This window comes from Triticum urartu, chromosome 6A (genome assembly GCF_056163025.1).
Source record: "Triticum urartu cultivar PI428250 chromosome 6A, HENAU_Tu73, whole genome shotgun sequence".
Classification (NCBI taxonomy): domain Eukaryota; kingdom Viridiplantae; phylum Streptophyta; class Magnoliopsida; order Poales; family Poaceae; genus Triticum; species Triticum urartu.
This window is the reverse complement of record NC_141878.1, coordinates 601,076,434-601,097,467: the sequence shown is the minus strand read 5'-3', so window position 1 is coordinate 601,097,467 and position 21,034 is coordinate 601,076,434. Positions and strand designations below refer to the sequence as shown.

Sequence of the window (21,034 nt, the reverse complement as noted above, 5' to 3'; positions counted from 1 at the left end):
ATACAAATGTTGCAAATGTTTTCACTTATTCATTATTTATATTAAACTCTTTTACTTTTAATAATTAATTAGTTTACCACAAATTATATGTTATTTTCTTAGTAATACATCTTATAAGTATATAATTATTTTAAATTTTACGTTTTTTTCTCTCTAAAAGTACTAGAAAATAAGCATTTCTAATATAATGTTAAGCACTCTCTAATATGTGACCAAAGAGGTTCTCACTACAAAGGATGAAATATTACCATTATAAATGCTCATTTTGTGTTAAACTTAAAATGGAAGACATACTTTCTATGGTGATTTTAGTTCGATATATTACGCAATTTTTCTTTCTCTGGCCCTTAGAAAATTCAAAACATCAACTCATCAATAAATTAAGTTGTGTTGCTGAAAGTATTATAATGTATCTTTATGTTATGACATCGAAATATCCAAATATCTTGGTAGAAAATCATACCAAAATTGGAGGGATCAAACATATAAATATCTTTTCCCTAAACGTAAGCATATATGACGGAGAGCGGCGTTACTGAGAACAGTTGTATCTGAACATGGTATCCTGGTCGTACGTACATGTCTAGGGATATGGGCTAGTGGGCCCTTTCAAGCATATATGGTGATAGGAAAATGGGTGTGTCAGACGATATACACATATGAACAGTGATGTACGGTAGCCCGCGGGCTTGTTCGGGGTTACGGTGACGACCCGAGCTGTGGATCGCCTCCGTCACGAAAAGCTACGCCGGGATCAGAATCGTGTTGGCACCGTCTGCTGCAGAAACAACGCCGTCAATGGATCACTAAATGCTCACCGGTGCACAAATTGTGGGGCACTTCGAAATGAGTGATGCTATGCACACGATAAAATCAGGACTATTCACAGACGACGGTTAAGTCAGGCCGTACATGCGTATGCGTGAAACAACACATGACGCTGGATTTACATATCGTGCACACGTCGGGCACCAGTATTCGAAATATCTCGGTCCTCCAGTTGTAAGTCAACTGTTTCTCCCCATTCCCCACTCTTCCCGACCTCGGCAGCGGAAGGCGAAACAATGGCGACGGCAAGCAGTATGGCCGAGCTTGCAGACCTACGCCACAGCGGGCTCGATTTTTTGCTGGATCCGATAGACAGGTAATGTCTCTACTGTATTATTCTGTTCGATTTGATCCGTAGACACACAAGCACAGGCGTCTAAACGACTGTTTTCGATTTGATGAACACACCATAGACTCCCACTCATAGAGGTCACGGGTGGTGTTGACCAGCTAGATCCGTTGGTTTTGACGGCTGTTGGGCCGTCGGCAGTGGCACACGCCGACTCGTTGTGCGGGGTTGCAGCTGGACAACACGGCGGCTCTGCTGAGCAGATCGATTCCGGCCGCAAGAGGAAGCAGCCGCCTACTGAATCCTTCGAGTCCACCAGAGAGTTGCACCAAGATGGGCATTGTCATTGTGGAACAGAAGGTATACATAGAAAATCAGTGTTCCTTTGTCTGAATCCATGATTCTGTTTAGTGCCTATATCTAAAAAGCCTCGTGAGCACTACTACTGCTGTCAGCAAATTGGTCCTCTGTTTTTTGGTAATCCTCCGTGCGTGCAATTGACATACATAGTGTTTTCAAGGCAGATTATGTTGTCCATGCGCGCAATTAGCAAATATATTGTTTTCTGGGCAGACCATGTCATACAAAAGCATGCAGATAATGTTAACACATATCAATGAGACACTGTGGTATGAAAAAGAATAATTGTAACATATCAAAAACTGTCAATTTAACTTCAAAAAAAGACCCTGACTGGTCTTTGATTTGCTGAACATGCCATGGGTTCCCGCTCTGAGAGGTCGATGCGGATGTTGAGCAGCCAGACATATTGGTTTCAATGGTTGTTGGGCCGTCCGCACCACTATGTGCTGACTCGTCATGCGTGGTTCTGGTTGGACAACTTGGTGGCGCTGCTGAGCAGAGCGGTTCCGCCGGCAAGAGGAAGCAGTCGCCAACTCAATGCGTCGAGCCCACAAGGAAGGTGAACCCAGAGGCACCACGGTGGACCAGAAGGTATAAATATAATTAATAGTCTTTTTTTCTATGTACTCGTGGTTGTGATTGTTAGTGTTTATGTCCATATATGTCTAGCTGGCATCATTAGCTGAAAAAATTGTTTCCACCATCTGTAAAACTGTAAATTTAATTTCAGGTTAAGAGTTTGGCGTGCCCCTCTGGATAGGGCACCCTGTCCAGGCAGGGTCACTCCATTAGAAGAAACAATTAGGAGGTACGCTGATAAACCCTTGGACAATGTAGTGAAGCCAAATATTGGGATGAGTTTTGACTCACTTGGGGAAGCGTGTGATTTCTATAACCTCTATTCTTGGGAGCTTGGATTTGGTATACGATATGGCAAGAGCTGTCTGAATATGGAGTGGACAAAGTGTATGCAGGAGATTGTTTGTGGATGCTCGGTTAGCACTTACTACCATTAGTAAAACTTTGTAGATTTTTTACATATTGCTATCAACATAATTTCATTTCCTATACCTGACATGGAGAAAAAATGTCAACTTCCAGGGGAAGCCTGAGCAGCAGAATAGCCGGTCCTGCCGGTGTGAGTGCCCTGCCATGATCAGATTGCTTAGATCTGTAGACAATGTATGGCTCATTGCTGAGCACCGTTCCAGCCGCAACCATTCATTGTCTCTTACTTGCGGTGAGAAAGTTCATTGGCCATCACACAAGCACATAGATGTGTAGATGAAGGATTTGGTGAAGCAGCTTAGGGCGAACAATGTGAACCCCAACAAGGTGTACAACATAGTTGGCAGCTTTTGTTGTTCAACCTAGAATGTGCCTTTCACAAAGTGGACACTGCGCAATCTGTGTGGTTGGATAAGTCGAGACCAGGCTAACGATGATGTAAATAAGACACTAGCTGTGTTCAAAGAGATATGGCAGAACGACCGAAAATTTACCTACTGAGTACAAGGTGATGAAGAAAGCAGGATCAAGAACCTTATGGGACAAATGGGAACAACAAGCCACCTCGAATTGTGCACAGATGGTATAAGTGGCATGTTCTTAAGAAAGCAAAAGAGAATCTTGGTCCATTATTGTACACCAGCAAGAGTGAGTTCAGGTCCGAATTCCACAAAATAGTGAATCGCGTGATAAGTGTGGAGGAGTTTGAGACTGCATGGGGCTTGCTGATTGAGAAAAATAATTTGAAGTCCCACAATTACATGACAAATCCTTATCTGATATGGCATAAGTGGGCAAAGCCGCATTTCAAAGGTTTCATTATTACAACCTTATTTTTCATGTCAAAGTCAAGTCTTCTGCGCCAAAATGACTAGCACACAACGTAGCGAGAGTGCGAATATTATGTTGAAGATTTACATGCCGCAAGCAAGCCCAATGCATGTGTTCATGCGATAGTACATGAGGCTTCAATTCAACTGAGAATCGGATGAGAGCTTCAAAGAGAAAAGGACAAGAATTGTGAGCGATACTTATGTACATGCTTATTTATATTTTTGTGGTTCTTGTTTGTCTCGTCTGAGAAGCTGACATTCTACCTATTTTTTTGTCCGACTACAGAGTGTTGTTGTGATGAGAACAAATGTTGCTATCGAGAGGCATGCAAGTAAAGTTTATACAAGAAAGATGTTTCAGCTATTCAGTGAGAACCTCTTCAAAGGTGGACCATACCAGGTAGAAGAAGTTGTGAGGAAGAAGAAATACATCACGGGGCACAATGACGCCGACAAACGTGAGAAATGGAGTAAAGTTGATTTCGAGGTGACCATATCAAATGATGGTGTCTGTTTCAACTGTGAATGTGGGCAGTTGACCCACATGGCCACACGGGGATGCTATGTTGCCATGCTATGAAGGTTATTTTCTCACTGCGATATTAATCAAGTAAACCTTGTCCTGTCATATGTTTGATTTGAAACGAAGCCTTATGCTTGCCCATGGATTCAGGTGATGGACTAGTTGGCGTGCCGGAGATACCCAAGTGGCACATCATTAAGAAATGGACTGAGTGAGCAAATGAGATTCTGCAGTATATGCAAACTGCCAGGACATAAGAATACCACCTGCCCGGAGAGGGGCGATGTGCCAAAGAAGCTCGCAAGCTTGTGACATGCCGTACTTCCTGCACGAGGCCCATCCTGAGAAATGCATCTTAATACTTTTTCCCAGCTATGTGTAATGTTAGAATAATAATAATCGATGATTTTCTAGTTGATGGCTTGTGTTTGAACCTTCACACTTGTTCCTCCTTGTTGCAGTCTATTTGCATTCTGAACTTAATAATTTGAATTTCATGAAATCTATAGACAGTTGTATTGGTGAGACGAATTTTTTCCCACACATGACCACTCCTGGCATTTCAAAATATACTGGCGCCTTGGTTTTACTGGGTGTATGCTTGCTGAGCTTTCAATCACTGGTTGGTGCTACTAGAGTAAATTTTGCTATTACACGTGTCTGTGTTGGTCCAGCTGGACGCCCGTAAGCGCCTCATTAATTCAAAATTCAAAACACGTATGCCACTGGTCCTGGATTTCTTCTGTGGGAAAGGGAAGGGGCTGCGGGTCGTAATTATCAACGCACCGACCAGGTGGGTGGCCGTTCGCTCATCCATCAACCAGCAGCGGGATAGGTAGGCTCACGAAAACGGCTGATCCGTCCGCATTTTTCCCGTTCCACTACGACACAGTGGTTGAGCACCGCTTTACTGCACGGGACCCACCATTGAATACAATGTAAATATGGTATCGGGAACACAAAATACACGCACATCCCAATGAAAACCAACGGACAAGATTCCGGGCTCAGCTGTACTCATGATCAGAAACGAATTTTCGTATATGATGGACCATATTCACCGATAAGTTCAATTGTGACACTTAATATAATATAAAATTTTGTATGCAGTGGCATCCAAATACCTAAATATCTTGGTAGAATATTCTGTAGTTACCCTGACAGAGGATCCACTAAAATACATGCAAGACCGTTATCTATATAATGAGCGGGTCTAACAATAGAAATATCCTAATAGAGGTCATGCCAAGTTGATCCTAGGAGGACTAGGAACATCATAAATAGGTAGAAGTGAAGCTCGAATTCTGGATGCCTTTGCGCTCCCTAGCTAGCTACGTCGTGCCCCGTAGCAACATCTATGTCAAACCCGTTCCATTGCCGCCGAGAGCCTCGTCTCCAACGAGGATTCCAACCATCCTCGGTAGACACATGACCACCAACAATCGCAACTTGTTCCCAGCTCTTCGTATCCGCGCAACAAATGGTTGCCGGAACAGCGAACCCGAGCCCCTCCACCATGGTTTGGGTCACCGGCGGTTAATCGCCGATGTAGCCGCGTGTACGTTGTCACACTGCCCGCCGTCCAAAGGTGCCTAGAGGACAGGCCAGACGCAGCAAAGCGACGCCCCAGTAGCGGATTCCCCATGAGTAGGGGGCGGGAGACAACCATCTCGAGGCACATCACGACCTACATGTAACACCGGCGAGACCCAGGAAGGTAACCCGATTGGGAGTCAGAGGATCCATAGTACCGGCAACCTCCCAAACTTCATATTCATTATTTTCTAAAGAAAGAGTGAGAGAGATTTCTTTATGATAAGTTTAGGGTTATTTAGGCGAATATCCAATCCGGTGCCCAGACTTAGATGAGCCAAGTGAACAATAACATGATTAAAAATACAAAAAAACAATAAATTTCCAAAAGAATGCAATCGCCTAGATGGCCGAACCGGACGACTCATCCTTCCAGCATTTTACTGCACGCCTCAGCCAACACGACGCCGTGCAGTAAAGCGCTGGAAGGATTCTATTTGATTCAATTGTAGCTTGGTTCACAACCACGATTCTATTTGATTCGAAGGCAACTATTTTTTTGCGAGACGATTCGAAGGCGACGTTGTAGCATACGTATATGGATAATCAACTAACGTCCCAAAACAAGTGAGATCTGACAGTGCTATGCAGGCCGGCCAATTAATCGAGCACGTTCTGTTCGTGCCCGGAAATAAACGTGCCAAACTAGCTACCTGGCCACGTATGTATTTGTGTACATCCACGTGCACGTTCGTGTGATTGGTGTAGAGGAGTGGGCGGCTGAACAAAATGAGTGGCACGATCGAAAAAGACAGGAAATGACGTACGTGGCACAAGTGAGTTAAGAAGTAGTAATAGGTTGCTTTGCTGGTGGTGCCATCGGAAGTGATTGAAAAGAAAGATACGTACGCCTAAGGTACGCGGTTGCTAACTGGCCGGCCGGTGACGTGCTCCACCATTTCAGTTCGTCGCCGGTTTGATTATATAAAGAAACCAGGCCGGCTGCGGTCTCCCTTCAAGTCCACCGCCCAGCGCACAAGCACAGCGAGCAAGCAAGTGCTCGATCGAAGCTTAGCTACGCCCACGACACGCCCGCCACACATCCATGGCCTCCGCCCCGAGATTCTGCGCCGTCGCCCACTTCACCGCCGACGAGGCGGCCCCGCCTGAGACCCTCCACGTTATGCGCCTGCAGCGGCTGCGGCTCCGCCGCGCGGCCGCAGGCTGCCTGGACCCCATCGCCGAGGAGGAGGACTCCGACGCCGACGACGCCCAAGTCCCCGCCGGCTCGCCCAGCGCCCACAGCAGCACCGGCGGCAGGAGGAGGAGAGCGGCCGTCGACCTTGCCCGCTGCCTTCGGTAGGCCTGGTCTCAAAGCTAGCTGGATTAATTAGACACGCCGAGTAGTTGATTACTGAGTAGTTTACTACTATGGATTAGCCAGTCCATCTCCTCTCGTCCAGTTCACGTATGCTCCTGTATTCATCGATGTAATGAATTCATGCGAGTTAGCAAGTTCGATGTCAATCGCCAACGAACATGCTTCGACTTTTTAGCACGCATACAACACTAATCCGAAATGTCACTAAAAATTCTCCTTGCTCTGCTCTTGATACTCTGCTCATCATAACCTGAGACTCTGTTCCCATGTGCCCGAAGACGTATTCACCATGACACCATCATCCGCCTTCACTGCGCATTTTGCGCCACTCTTGTCCATTACGGCAACAGCAAACAAGAAAAGAAAAATACAGCAAAGCTCAGTGACCCGCCAATTCATTCTTGGGGTACACGAGAATGTAACGTACCCATCCGGAACCGAGACCTATCCTCATCGCTTGACACTGACTGAGACGTGTGTGGTGGGTTACGCTGATGAGGAGTGTTTTTGTTGTTAAAGACACGATATAGGTCGACGTATGAAATCACCCCCCAAAATTCAGTTTCTATTAAAAGACCTACAAAAAAAAATCCAGCATCAACGCAGCCGTATGAAATTTTTTGTAAGTGAAGGCACACCTAGCTCAGATGCCACGTCGGACTCGACTCATGCTAGCCCATCCGACCCCACATATATTCGTCCCCACCTGCTTGCTGAAGCAAACCCTGCTAACTACTTCACTCCACTCCCCTCCGCCACCCGAGCTCGCCTTCGGCGGTTTCCGGCTTCTCCGCCATGGTTGACAGTGGATCGGACTCCGACCAGTCTGGGTCCGTCGACTAGGGTGTCATCCCATGCGGGTTGGGGGAGGCAATGGTCATCTGCATTGCACTTCGTCGCTCCCGGGAGGACAACGCCCGGCCGACAAACGGATCTCTCCATCGCGACTCCATAGCTTCGGCTCACCGGGCGCTCCGGTCCTCCGGGGCTAGATCCTCGCGGTCCCGGCAGCCGAAATCCGTTGCCTTACCCATCACCGGTCGGGCAGACTATGAGTCCCATCGGGACCGGGCGGCCCGCTGTGGGAAGTAGAGGATAAGGGCCGCCAAGGCCTGTATCGCGGCGGAAATGGCGGCACAGGCGACCACAGAGGAGGAAGCCATTCGCGCCTGCATTGTGAAGAAACGGCAGTGGAGGAACACACGTGCTCGTGCTCGAGAGCAGAATCAGACGGTCCGTGCGATGACTGGACTACCACCGAAGGAGGAGAAGACGGACAATGACGGCGAAGACAACTCAGGCGAAGAGCAGATCTGGTTCGATCCGTACTGCATCTTCGACTGGTTGTTCCGCGAGAAGGATGCCAAATTTTAGTAGTCTGATGGCATGTTTACTTAGTAGTGATGTAGTAGCCGGACGATGTGTATGCATCGACGTAGTTGCAAGAGTTTATATAGATTTGAGATATGATAATAAAGGTGTCCGAATATGGATTACATTATTTGAGGGGTGACCGGTCAATATCTGCAGACGTGTCTAGACGCACGTGCGTTTGAGGGGCCGGATTTGCTGAGTCCCGTTGTAGATGCTCTAACAGCAGACAAAAACCATGTGCTTCTCTTGACGTAAAACTAAGGCGCGGCCTTGGCTCATTTTAATGAAGATGTGAATGAACCAAACAAAGGCGCTAGGGTTTGGGGTAGGGTTTCTTTGTATTCTGCAGCAATGGAACGGTACGTAACAAAGATACACACAGGTACATAGGAGATTTTGTTCATGCACCTTGCAGAACACGTACGCATACAAGCAACCAACCATGCACGTGTATGCGCGCACACACTGCTTCTAGATGCTTTTGGGTTCAAAAAAAAGATTAAAAGATTGTGTTAGCTTTTAGACAATGGCTAGCTGAGCTGAGTAGGAGTAGTAGAAATTAAAAATAAAAGCAACAAAAAGAGGGGGCAATTTTCTTTTGAAAACATGATCAGGAGGCGGGCAAAGATTTTGGATTTTTCAAGATTGTGATTGGGATTGTGATTCAAAAGCCACGTCCGTCCTTTAATTAACCGGAACTATATGGCTCAATTAGGCCAAAACAGGTGGCTTTTCGTGGCAAGTATGTATTTGCATATTAATTAAGGCTGGTTTAGTATAAAGTTGGAAGTGAGTATAAGATTGAGAAGAAGTAATTAAGCACGTTTTGCATGCCCGTGCCTGAAACCGGCGAGTTAGGCCACGTAATGTGTAGCGTGCATATGAATATATGATTGATGCAGTCTGACATGGCACCCGCAGGGTTTGGGTATGGGTATTACATGCCCATACCCGCACCCGCCTCAAACTTTTCCGCCCATACCCGTATCCATACCCGCGTCCTGAGTTTTAAATCGTTCCCATACCCGTATCCGGCTGGGTACGGGTAATACCCGCGGATAAAATTACCCAGCTAGGCGTGTATACTTGGGAATTAAATATCAGCATTTTGACACGTATTGACAACATTTCAGCATATATATACAACATTTCAGCACATATATGCAACATTTCAGCAGAAATATACAATATTTCAGCACATATATGCAGCATTTCAGCACAAATATACAATATTTCAGCGCATATATAACATTTCAGCACATATATACAGCATTTCAGCACATATACGCAACATTTCAGCATTTCAGCACATAGATATATCTCATTTCAGCATTTCAACATAAATTTCAGCATTTCAGCACACACACATAAGTCATTTCAGTCACTTAAGTTCAACACACATGTTGGTTCAAGACAAATAAGTTCAACCTCAATACAAAAGTAAGTTCAACACACAAATAAGTTGGACACATAGTCATTGTAGCCACTTGAGCCTCTTCCACATGACAGAGGAGCGGGCGCAAGGAGATCAGGAGAAGGAGTAGGTAACGATGGCGGCTGACAGCGTGGCTCTGCGGCTGGCGGCGGCGCCGACCCCCTAGGGTTAGCAGGTCGGGGCGCACAACAGGCGGTGGCTGCGACTGGAGAATTGGAAGGGGAGGGGTGGAGACGCGGTTTAGACTTTAGAATTGGAAGGGGTGGGGGCGTGGGGTGCGGGCGTGCGGTTGGGCCACTGCTAGCTTAGGGTTTTTTCATCTAATAAGTCAATGACACATGGACCTACTTGACAGGGCTATTTTATACGGGTTTGAGGGTTTGCGGGTATGGGTATTGCCTTCCCATACCCATACCCGCCTTACCCGTTGGGTATGATATTTTCCCATTTAGAAAGCCATGGGTATTTTAATTTCCCATACCCTTACCCTAATAGGGTTTTTACCCGCCGGGTTCGCGGGTAGCGGGTACCCATTGCCATGTTGAGATGCAGAGGAGTGGCCGAGGTAGAAGAGGAGACGTGCGTGCATGGCGCGATCGTACAGGAACAGAGAAGATACTTGCAGACAAAGGGTGTACGTGGCACCACTGTGGCAGTGGGTTGCTTTGTCCGTGGTGCAAGCGAGAGCGACTGGTGACCCGGCAATTACCACCTAACCGGAAGCTACCTGCGCACGCGCCAACGCGGGTGGACACAAAATCGTCGATCGATCGCGTGCTCCGGTACCACTCCGTCGGTCTCCGGCCCGCCTCGCCTCGCCTCACCGGCTTTATATAAACAAACAGAGCTGCTCTGTTCTGCTTACGCCAACTCCACCGCGCGACCCTATCCTCTCCGCCCCCGTCCGTTTGGGGTAAAACGGACAAACCAGACGGCCCAGCGCGCGGGCGCAAACAGATTTTTGTCCGCTTTGTGTCCGCTTTCGACCCATCCACGGCCCAAGTTTGCGCCGGTTTTGGGGTGAAACGGACAGCGCGCGGACGGGCAGGACGCGCGTGCTTGTCCTCCCCTGGCCCGCCTGTCGGTGTGAGAAACCAACCCCCCCCCCCCACGCCCCATTTGGCGCCATTTTCACAAACCCTCCCACGTCCCTCCTGCCCGCCCCCTCTCTCCCCCGTCCATGGCCGATGCCCCGCCGAATTCCGGCGGCCTGGCCGTCGACCCGCACACAAAGGTGAAGAAGAAGGCGGCCAAGGCGCAAAGGAAGCCGCGGTCGGAGTGCACGACGGAAGAGATCACCAAGTTGGACGCGAAATCAGCGAAGAAGAGGGAGCGGAGAGCGGTCGTCAAGGTCAATGCCGTCGCAGCCAAGTTCGCCGCCTAGCGCGATGCGATGGAGGCCGCGCGGCGCAAGGCCGCGGTCGAAGAGAAGGAGGACCTCGTCAAGAAAGCGCACACCCTCCTCATGCTTGGCATGGGCCGTCCGGCCGGGTTCCTTGCAGCGGCCGCTGGCCCCGCGAGCACAGGCTCGTCGGTCGCCCGGCCTCCGCACTGTGAGTCGCGGACGTCGCGGAACGCACCCATGTCGCCTGGCTTTCCTCCGCCAAGGCACGACGGCCAGACCCGTTTCTCGGGGTCGCCGTACGTGGGCTTGTTCGCGCCGTCCACACCGCGTCCCGCGGCCGTCATCGACCTCAACGTCACGCCTGGATCCAGCAGCGGCGGCCGGGCGTCCGTCGAGAAGGCAATGTCATTGATATTAGTGGCGAGCCATTGTTCATCGACGAGCTCACCCAAAGAGCGGAAGCACAAAAGAAGAGGAAGAGCATTCGCACGGGTTCATATACACAAGATGAGGACAAATTGATTTGCCAAGCTTGGATGGAGATTAGCCAAGATCCGAGGACCGGCGCGCAACAAAAGGGCATTGTTTTTTGGACGAGAGTCCACAAAACATTCCATGAAAGGAAGATGTTCGAGCCCTACCAATTTACAAGCAACTGTGGCATCGGCTCGATTCAAAAGAGGTGGTTGTTCATCCAACAAGAGTGCAACAAGTATCAAGCCGCATTTGAGAGCGCTGAAGCACAGCCTGTGAGTGGTCTGGGCGTTGGGGACATGGTATGCTCTCCTCTTCCTAGCCCTTTCCTTGCTACGACCATGATACTTCGGCCTTGTATATGTTTGCATGTTCACTTGTTATTGATCATGTGGTGTAGGCATTTAAATCTTTCGAGGCATTCAAGGCCCGGCACAATGACAAGCCATTCACTCTTACGCATTGTTGGACGGTCATCAACAATTGCCCTAAGTTCAAGGACCAATACCGTGAACTACAAAGGAAGAGAGGACTAAAGACGGCCAAGTGTGCCGGAGGTGGAGATGGCGAGGCGTTGAAGAGGCCGAGGGGAAAGACCAACTCCAAGGTTGATGACATACGTGATGGCTCATCCATGGCATTGCATGACACTTTGCATGGCATGATGTCCCAAAAGGATGTGAGGGACGAGAAGAAGCGGCAAAGCAAGAACGAGCAAATGAAGCAATACCTAGACCTTCAAAGAAAGAAGGTTGACATGGAGGAGGCGGCCAAGAGAAGGAAGATCGACATGGAGGAGGCGGCCCGGCAAAGGCAACTCGACATGGAGGAGGCGACCCGGCAAAGGCAGCTCGACATCGAGGCCGACAACGTCAAGGCCAGGCAGAGGCAGCTCGACATCGAGGCCACCAATGCCGCCACCAAAGCGAAGGAGGTGGCCCTTGCGATCATGATCGTGGACTTGTCGAAGATGAGCGAGAAGACGAGGGCCTGGTTCGAGGCCAGGCAGAAGGAGATGCTCGACGCCGAAGGCCTGAACTAGGTCGTCCGATCGGCGTGGCCGTTCTTTTTTGGAGGCTGGCATGGGTGCCGCCCGCCCGCTGGGCGCTGGCACCGTGCCAGCGAGAAAACATTCATTTTGGTGGCCGTCTATGTTGCCGACTGCTGGCTGTGTTGCCGGCGAGGACAACTATTCATTTTGGAGGCTGGCTGTGTTGCCGGCCGCTGGCTGATGCCGGCGATGGACGTGTAGGCCGCTGGCTCTGTTGCCGGCGTGATGAACCGGGGCTGCTGTCCTGAACTAGGGTATGGCATTTGAAACGTTGCTTTTGGTTTTTTTTAAGTAGACGCAGACAGGATGGGGCAAACGAATGCGGCCGCGCGCTGGGCGCACGGCCACCGCATCCCCGGACACGTCCGGACATGACCCCAAATCCCTACCCAAACGGATAGAATCCGCATAAAACGGACGTCCGTTTGGGGTCGCGCGGTGGAGTTGGCCTTAGCCCACCGTGCACCATTAGCACCACCACCACCACCACCGCACAGCTGCAGCAGCAGGCGAAGAAACCTCTCCGCGCGCCACTGCAACTGCAACTGATCGCGCAAGAAGGCACCACACCAGTGTACTGTAGTCATCATGGCCCCCGCCCAGAGATCCTGCATGCTCGGCCGCTTCGCCACGGAAGAGGCGGCCCCGCCGGAGACCCTCCACTCTGCGCGCCTGCAAGATTTGCTCTGCCGAGAGACCCTATGCAGTTACCAAACACAGGGCATTTGGCGGTCATAAACTCCAAGATTTGCTCTGCAATAGTTACAATGCCTCACCCTTGAGAATAATGGATTATGGATACTTCTACGCGAGAACTACAAAAGATGACGGCATGTTAATGCACGACCTCCACATTTCAGGTTAGGAACTTAACACTACAACAACTTCATTGAAAGCTTTACTTTCTCAACACCTCACTCAAGAATATAGCATCCACGAAATCCCTGCAGCCAGCCGCTTCCAAAAATGAAGATTCATATGCAACAATGCCAGGATCACCAGAAATAATCCCACAATAAAAAAACCAAATTAATACATCTCCCTCAAATAAAATAAGTTAATAATTTGATTTCATTCTCCCTAGAAAAGCATCAGATCTAGGCAAAGATAGTAGAGAGCCAACCAAGGGACCAGAAAAAAATACCTCCTTCGGCAGCACGCCGACGGCCAAGACGACGTCCATGCCATGGCATCACAGACGATTCGACGCCTTCATCCAAATGTGCAACCTAGCAAATCAACTGCGGGAATCCCACAAGCATCTCAACTAGCGCAGGCACGTGAGGAAGCCATCGCATAAGACCTAGGAGGAGCAGTAGATCGAGGACTGTTGACAACTTGAGGAGGAGAACTCATGCAGTTCGGGAGAAGCAATGGTCAGAGTGAGAGGGAATCGGGGGAGTGGAGAGGGCGCTCGCCGCTGCCTCCGCAAGATGGATCGGAGGCAGCTCAGCTTGGGTCTTCTTCTTCTTGGAGGAGCACGAACACAAGGACAACGGTCCGGTGCTCCCACTGTGTGGTCGAACAGGAGGTGTCGACGACCGGCGATGGATGGCGGCTCGGCCTCCCCTGGTCGTTCTCCTCCTTCCCACCGTGCTCCTGCTCCTGCTGCGGCTCTTGTCTTCGATGGTGGCCGCGCCGGCTTGGAAGAAGGGGTGGTCGGGGTCGGCGCGAAGGGGCTCGAACCGGACCAACGAGAGGTTGCCAATGGAGCACCGCGCCACGGCGAAGAAGGAGGAGGGGGTGGCCCGCCCGCCGAGGGTAGGCGGCGGCGATGGTGTGGCGGCGGTGGACGGGGAGGATGGGAGAGAGATGTGCGGGAGAGGGAAGTGGAGGAGAGATCGACCGATTGGGGAGGAGGCAGCGAATAGGAGAAGGGCACATGTTGACCTAAGACGTGAAATGACCAAAACACCCTTGGCTGGGCATGGGAATAACTGTGGTGGCATGAGATATTTACGTGACGGGTGAAACTGTTCATTGCTAAAGGAACCGGGATCGATCTGACGGCCCAGCTCGTCCCACCGCTTGATCGGACGGCCGAAAATCCATTCGGAAATCGATCCGACAGCCGAGAGTGCCTGAGCTCTAAGGAGCCTTGGTGGATGCTTTGTTTCTTCTTTCTGGATTAGCTAATGTCAGGCCCAAAACGATTTTGCAAGAAGGTAACATGAACCAAGGGCCGAGGCTGCACGTACGCATCCACTGGCTGGACATCACGTACTTAATCTATTCTTCGATTCCCTAAAAAAACGTACTCTATTCCAAAAAAAAGAAAATCACGTACTATGTAATCTCTACTCAGAAAAAACGTACTCTGTGATCAATCAATGCACACACACGCACTCACGCGTTGAGGCGACGCACTAGGGCTTCGTTCTCGCCCGGCCACCGGCCGTCGCGCCGTCTGCCCTCGCTAATTAGCCAGCAAAGGGCATTTCTATAACCGATCTCCTTAGAAACAGTGGAGAATCTGAGGCCTTGTACAATAGGAGGTTCTTAGAGAGATTCTTAGAAAAATAAACCGGATTTTTCAGAAGCACTGGTGCCTATTTCTACAGAAGAGACGCTTAGTTAAGCGTATAAGCATCGATGCTTAAGAAAAGTCTGGTTTATTTTTAAAAGACTTAGTCGATCTCATAATGAAGCTACTAGTTTCAGTGGCGAAGATAGGAAGGGACAGGGGGGCCCTGCCCCCCCCCCCCCTAACATCTCTGTTGGCTACTAATTTGAAGATGAACAGTGCATAATTTGGTTATTTTTGAAACAGTCGACTCCTGAGATGGCAGTTATTAGCGGAAAAAAGAAATATCTTGTATTTTTTTTTGAACCCTAACCCGAATTGTGGTAGTTTTATGATATTTACTCTTGAAAGATGGTTAGAATCACATTAACTTTATTGTATAGTTATTGCTAACAGATGAAGTCGTATATCTACCTGCTCTTCTCACCGCGGCTGCCCTGACAAGCCTGCTTGTCTTCACGTTCTGGGCGCCCTTCCTTGTTTCCAGCTCGACGGTTGTGATAGTCTACGTCGTCAGCAAGGTAAAAACTACATCCCTGCGCCGTTTAGTGTTTGAAATTTGAATCTGTTCTAATTCTAACTAGGGATGAACATGATTGGTAGACTGGGTCAGTAGGCAGCACGTGTTTCAAGTGCATCTCCATGTGAGGTCATTGTCGAGGCTCGAGGTCACCGGCCTGTTGGGGAACGTAGCATGCAATTTCAAAAAAATTCCTACGATCACGCAAGATCTATCTAGAAGATGCATAGCAACGAGAGGGTGAGAGTGTGTTTACGTACCCTTGTAGACCAAAAGCGGAAGCGTTAGCTTAACGCGGTTGATGTAGTTGACCGTCTTCGTGATCCAACCAATCAAGCACCGAACGTACGGCGCCTCCGAGTTCTGCACACGTTCAGCTCGATGGCGTCTCTCAAACTCTTGATCTGGCAGAGGGTCGAGGGAGAGTTTCGTCAGCACGACGGCGTGGTGACAGTGATGGTGATGTGATCCGCACAGGGCTTCGCCTAAGCACTATGACGATATGACTGGAGGAGTAAACTGTGGAGAGGGGCACCGCACACGGCTAAGAGAATAAATGTTGTGCTTTAGGTTGCCCCCCTGCCCCCGTATATAAAGGAGGGAGGAGGAGGCCAGCCACCAAGGGGGCGCGCCAGGGGGGAGTCCTACTAGGACTCCACTCCTAGTATGATTCGCCCCCCCTTCTTTTTCCTTCTCACGGAGGGGGAAAGGGGGAAGGAGAGGGAGTAGGAGAGGGAAAGGGGGGTGGCGCCCCCTTCCCTAGTCCAATTCGGCCTCCTCCCTTGTGGGGGGCGCACCAGCCCCTTCTGGGCTGGTTAGCCTCCCTCCTATGGCCCATATGGCCCATATCTTTCCCAAGGGGTTTTCGGTAACCCCTCCGGTACTCCGGTATGTACCCGATACACTCCGGAACCCTTCCGGTGTCCGAATACTACCTTCCAATATATCAATCTTTACCTATCAACCATTTCGAGACTCCTCATCATGTCCGTGATCTCATCCGGGACTTCTAACAAACTTCGGTCACCAAAACACATAACTCATAATACAAATCGTCATCGAACGTTAAGCGTGCGGACCCTACGGGTTCGAGAACTATGTAGACATGACTGAGACACATCTCCGGTCAATAACCAATAGTGGAACCTAGATGCTCATATTGGCTCCCACATATTCTACGAAGATCTTTACCGGTCAAACCGCAATGACAACATACGTTATTCCCTTTGTCATCGGTATGTTACTTGTCTGAGATTCGATCGTCGGTATCATAATACCTAGTTCAATCTCATTACCGGCAAGTCTCTTTACTCGTTATGTAATGCATTATCCCGCAACTAACTCATTAGTCACATTGTTTGCAAGGCTTATAGTGATGTGCATTACCGAGAGGGCCCAGAGATACCTCTCCTATACTCGGAGTGACAAATCCTAATCTCGATCAATGCCAACCCAACAAACACCTTCGGATACACCTGTAGAGCATCTTTATAATCACCCAGTTACGTTGTGACATTTGATAGCACACAAGGTGTTCCTCCGGTATTCGGGAGTTGCATGATCTCATAGTCAAAGGAATATGTATAAATCATGAAGAAAGCAATAACAATAAAACTTAACGATCAATATGCTAAGCTAACGGATGGGTCTTGTCCATCACATCATTCTCCTAATGATGTGATCCCGTTCATCAAATGACAACACATGTCCATGGTCAGGAAACTTAACCATCTTTGATAAACAAGCTAGTCAAGTAGAGGCACACTAGGGACACTCTGTTTTGTGTATGTATTCACACATGTATCAAGTTTCCGGCTAATACAATTCTAGCATGAATAATAAACATTTATCATGATATAAGGAAATATAAATAACAACTTTATTATTGCCTCTAGGGCATATTTCCTTCACGGCGAGGCCAAGGGAGCTTCAGGTGAGTTGCTAGCTGGCCACAAGGAGGTCGTTGGGTGAAGAAAAATTATACTCGACCGCCTCCAAACGGAGTATATTTAGGGAAATGAGAGGCGTCGGAGGATAATTTTTTCTCCACCGCGGCAGATTGGGGATCAGCTAGGTGCACGTTAGAGGAGTAAAACCAACTTTTAACTTCTCTAACGCTGGATAGGGGATCGGTTAGAAATGCCCTAAGATTCTACGAGTCTACCGACTACAGTCAGTTGGGCGGCCATGGACTAGACTACCAAGGCAGAGGTATTTGCAGTTTGATTAAACAAACCTTGAAACCAATTAATTTATTGTTAGTAGTTAGTACGTAGTACTATATTTTGTAACTGTCAGATTAATTACAAGTTACACATTTTTTTCATACTAATATGAGAATTGCATAGGTCAGGAAGAGGAAGAAACAATGGGATAAGTATTTTCATCAAGCCAATGGCTACAAACTCTAACTCTACAGTTGAAGATGCAAATCCGACAGGGGAGATAGATGTCACAGAGCAGTCTACTAGATATAATGTCCATAATATCAGTTCAGCAAATCTCAAGGTATCACCACCAACAACTAAACTAGTAGTTAGGGATTTTATTAGAATGCTCACAAATTATTTATTGGAGGAAATAAATTAATTGATCAATGGGAAATATAATTTATTTATTTGTGAACAGGATCGCTTTGTCATATTTGTTTTATCTTTCGGCATATCATCTTTCAATCATGAAGATGAAGACTGCATAATTAAGTAGTTTGATGGGTCTGCTAGCAATTTGTAATTACACGCGTAAATTTAGAAATGCAGTTTTATATTGTTGCTAGATGTAAAATCTATTTATATATTGATATATCATATTTTATGAACTATATCATTGCATTCTTCGCCCCCTATGCTCAATTTTTTGCTAGGCCCATGCCTAGGCTAGTCATATCCACTATGGATTTATGTTTGAGTCATTGTATCTTCTTAGTGTCTAGCTATTTATTTTGAGCTTTGCGCTCTTTGTTTTTTTCTTTCACTCCTTTGTATTGTACTGCATGTTTGGTACTCTTAAACTTAATAAACTGGATGGTCCTCTTTGTATGTTGATGCGTAAACTTGTTATAAGAAATGCATAAATAAGTGCTTAAAACAACTAAATCTAAAGGGAAAGTTAATGTAAGACTGTTTGATTTACACTTTAAAAAAACAAGAATATAACAACATGATGCACAAAAAGAGAAAAACTTATGAATTACATTTTAGTAGAATGCCGCCTCTAACAAAAATGTGAAGATTAAATTGCGGGCATATGCTCCAAACGCCCAACCCATATACTTTATGTAACAACACAAACCCTAATAGAACAAACTTAATTTATTTTAAAAATAGGTAGTAAATTGTAGTTATTTGGAAACAGAGGATGTGGTCATGTGCATCCGACAATGCAGAGGCGAGGCCAGGGATGAAACCTCCTTTCCGAAAGACCAAAAATATTTAGTCTTACTGTATAGTGTTGCTCATTCAAGTCAGAGAGAGTACAGTGAGTTCTAGTGTTCCACACGATGATTGGCACATGGTTGCAATAATAACTAGCTAATAATAGGTCACGTCTGTGTGTGTGCGCGCGCATCCACGTGCACGTTGATATGATTGATGTAGACGAGTGGCTGAACGAAATGCGCGGCACGACTGAAAAGGACTGGAAAGGACGTACGTGGCACAGGTGAGTTAGGGCATGTATAATGGTGCTATTTTAGGAGTGACACGTAGGATAAATTATGAGGTGGAGGAGAGAGAACTCATAAGAAAAGGTTTGTCTTCTCTTATTTAAGAAAAGACAAGAGATGATCTCTTAGCATAATATGTCTCACCATGTTTTTAGGAATAGCTAGTTATTGAAGATAAGACTAAGAGATGATCCATTGTAGACTCTTTTTATTGTCATCTTTAAATTACATGCAAGACTTAAAATAAAACTGTTTTATTAACCATTGTACATACCCTTAGTAATGAATGGGTTTGCTTGGGCAGTGAAGCAATAAAAAGCGACTGAAAAAAGAAGGCAACCCAACAACATAACGACGTGGGAATGAAGGAAGCTAACCTACGTCTACGTCCACGTACGCGGTTGCTAACGCGGGAGGCCAGTGGCCGCACATGTGGCCGGCCGGTGACGTGCTCCACCGCTCCATCGCCGGCTCCATATAGACAAACCAAGCCGGCTGCGTCTCCCTCCCAGACTCTGCTCTGCTCTTTGTACTCTAGGTGAAAAAATAAATCCCCTTGCTCTGCTCTTTGTACTCTGCTCGTCTTAACCTGTGACTCTCTTCCTCGTGTGCATGACATATCTATTGCGACACCGCAGAAAAGAAAAGAAAATACAACAAAGCTTTATTAATTAATAAGCCCTTTGCAAAAAAATAAATAAGCGGGAATACACTCCTTCCAAACACAATCCGTGAGGAAAGCCGAAATGTAATTAATCCAAGGTGAAGTATCAAGTGAAAACCCCTATTCAGTAAAAACTGAAAACTATCATCCTAACCCATCGGATCGAGGACGTACAGCAGAGATCGGAGGTGGGAATATGGCCATGCACTTAACAATTGTTTTGCACATAACCCCCCTTTCTACCTTCTGTCTTGTGAAAGATTTAGCGAACAAGAAAAAAAAACGAATCTCGACCCAGGCGAGGGTGAGACTTGGCGGCGGCGACTGGACTGCGACTTGGCGGCCGCCATGAAGCCTCGTCATGTGCAGAACGCCATGTGCCCTAGCTCTCCAACGGCTCAGTCCTTGAGCCCTCTTCCTCGTCCTCCATCAGCCATGTACACCAGTACTAGTCCTCCGTCAGCACCGTCCAGCAACATGAGCGCTCCGCCGCCCGTGATCGTCAGCCCACTGCCGGCCCCGTCCAGTAGCGCGAGCACTCCGGCGGCCATGATCCCCCGTCCTCCGTTGGCCCCGTCCAGTAGCGCGAGCGCTCCGGCGGCCATGATCCCCCGTCCTCCGTTGGCCCCGTCCAACAACACGAGCGGTATGGTGGCCATGATCCCCCGTCCTCCGTTGGCCCCGTCCAACAACACGAGCGGTATGGTGGCCATGATCCCCCGTCCTCCGTTGGCACTGTCCAGCAGCGCGATCACTCCGTCGGCCGTGATCCTCCGTCCTCCGTTGGCCCCGTCCAGCAGCGCGATCACTCTATCGGCCGTGATTCCACACCCTCTGGCGGTGCCATCCAGCAGCGCGAGTCCTCTGCCGGCCTCCGCGGTAAGCAATGATTTTTTTATGGTTTATTTTCTTCCTCCATTGATACGAACTGATCATGCTAATTCCATGGTTACTTTTGTTAGCTTGGTGGTGATTTGGTTTTTCAAAACCATAATTGCGATGAAGGAGTACGCCATGATATTGAAATACATCCTCCCCCCATCAATTTGGATAGCTTCCGAACACCCAAAAAAAGAGCCACGGATGTCCCAGTTTGTGTGAGTGTCATACAACTTAGTTCAAATGCCTCTAACAATTACTAACTTGTATGACTAATGGGTGTTGTAATTTTTAGAGTTCATCATGTACATCCAAATGCGATGAGAACTTGAAGCCAGCTGTAGGA

General features: G+C 48.0%; 1 long non-coding RNA gene across 2 annotated transcripts; it reads left to right on the top strand.

Annotated features, from left to right (window-relative positions):
• Positions 1-929: 929 nt before the first annotated feature.
• LOC125513140 (uncharacterized) lies at positions 930-4,350 on the top strand. 2 transcript variants are annotated; one of them, XR_007285701.2, is made up of 6 exons: positions 930-1,144; positions 1,279-2,071; positions 2,211-2,475; positions 2,582-3,508; positions 3,608-3,903; positions 3,995-4,350. It is a non-coding gene; the product is annotated as an uncharacterized LOC125513140 (long non-coding RNA). The 2 variants fall into 2 exon arrangements; XR_007285699.2 differs by having other exon boundaries at positions 1,242-2,071.
• The last annotated feature ends 16,684 nt before the right edge of the window (positions 4,351-21,034 follow it).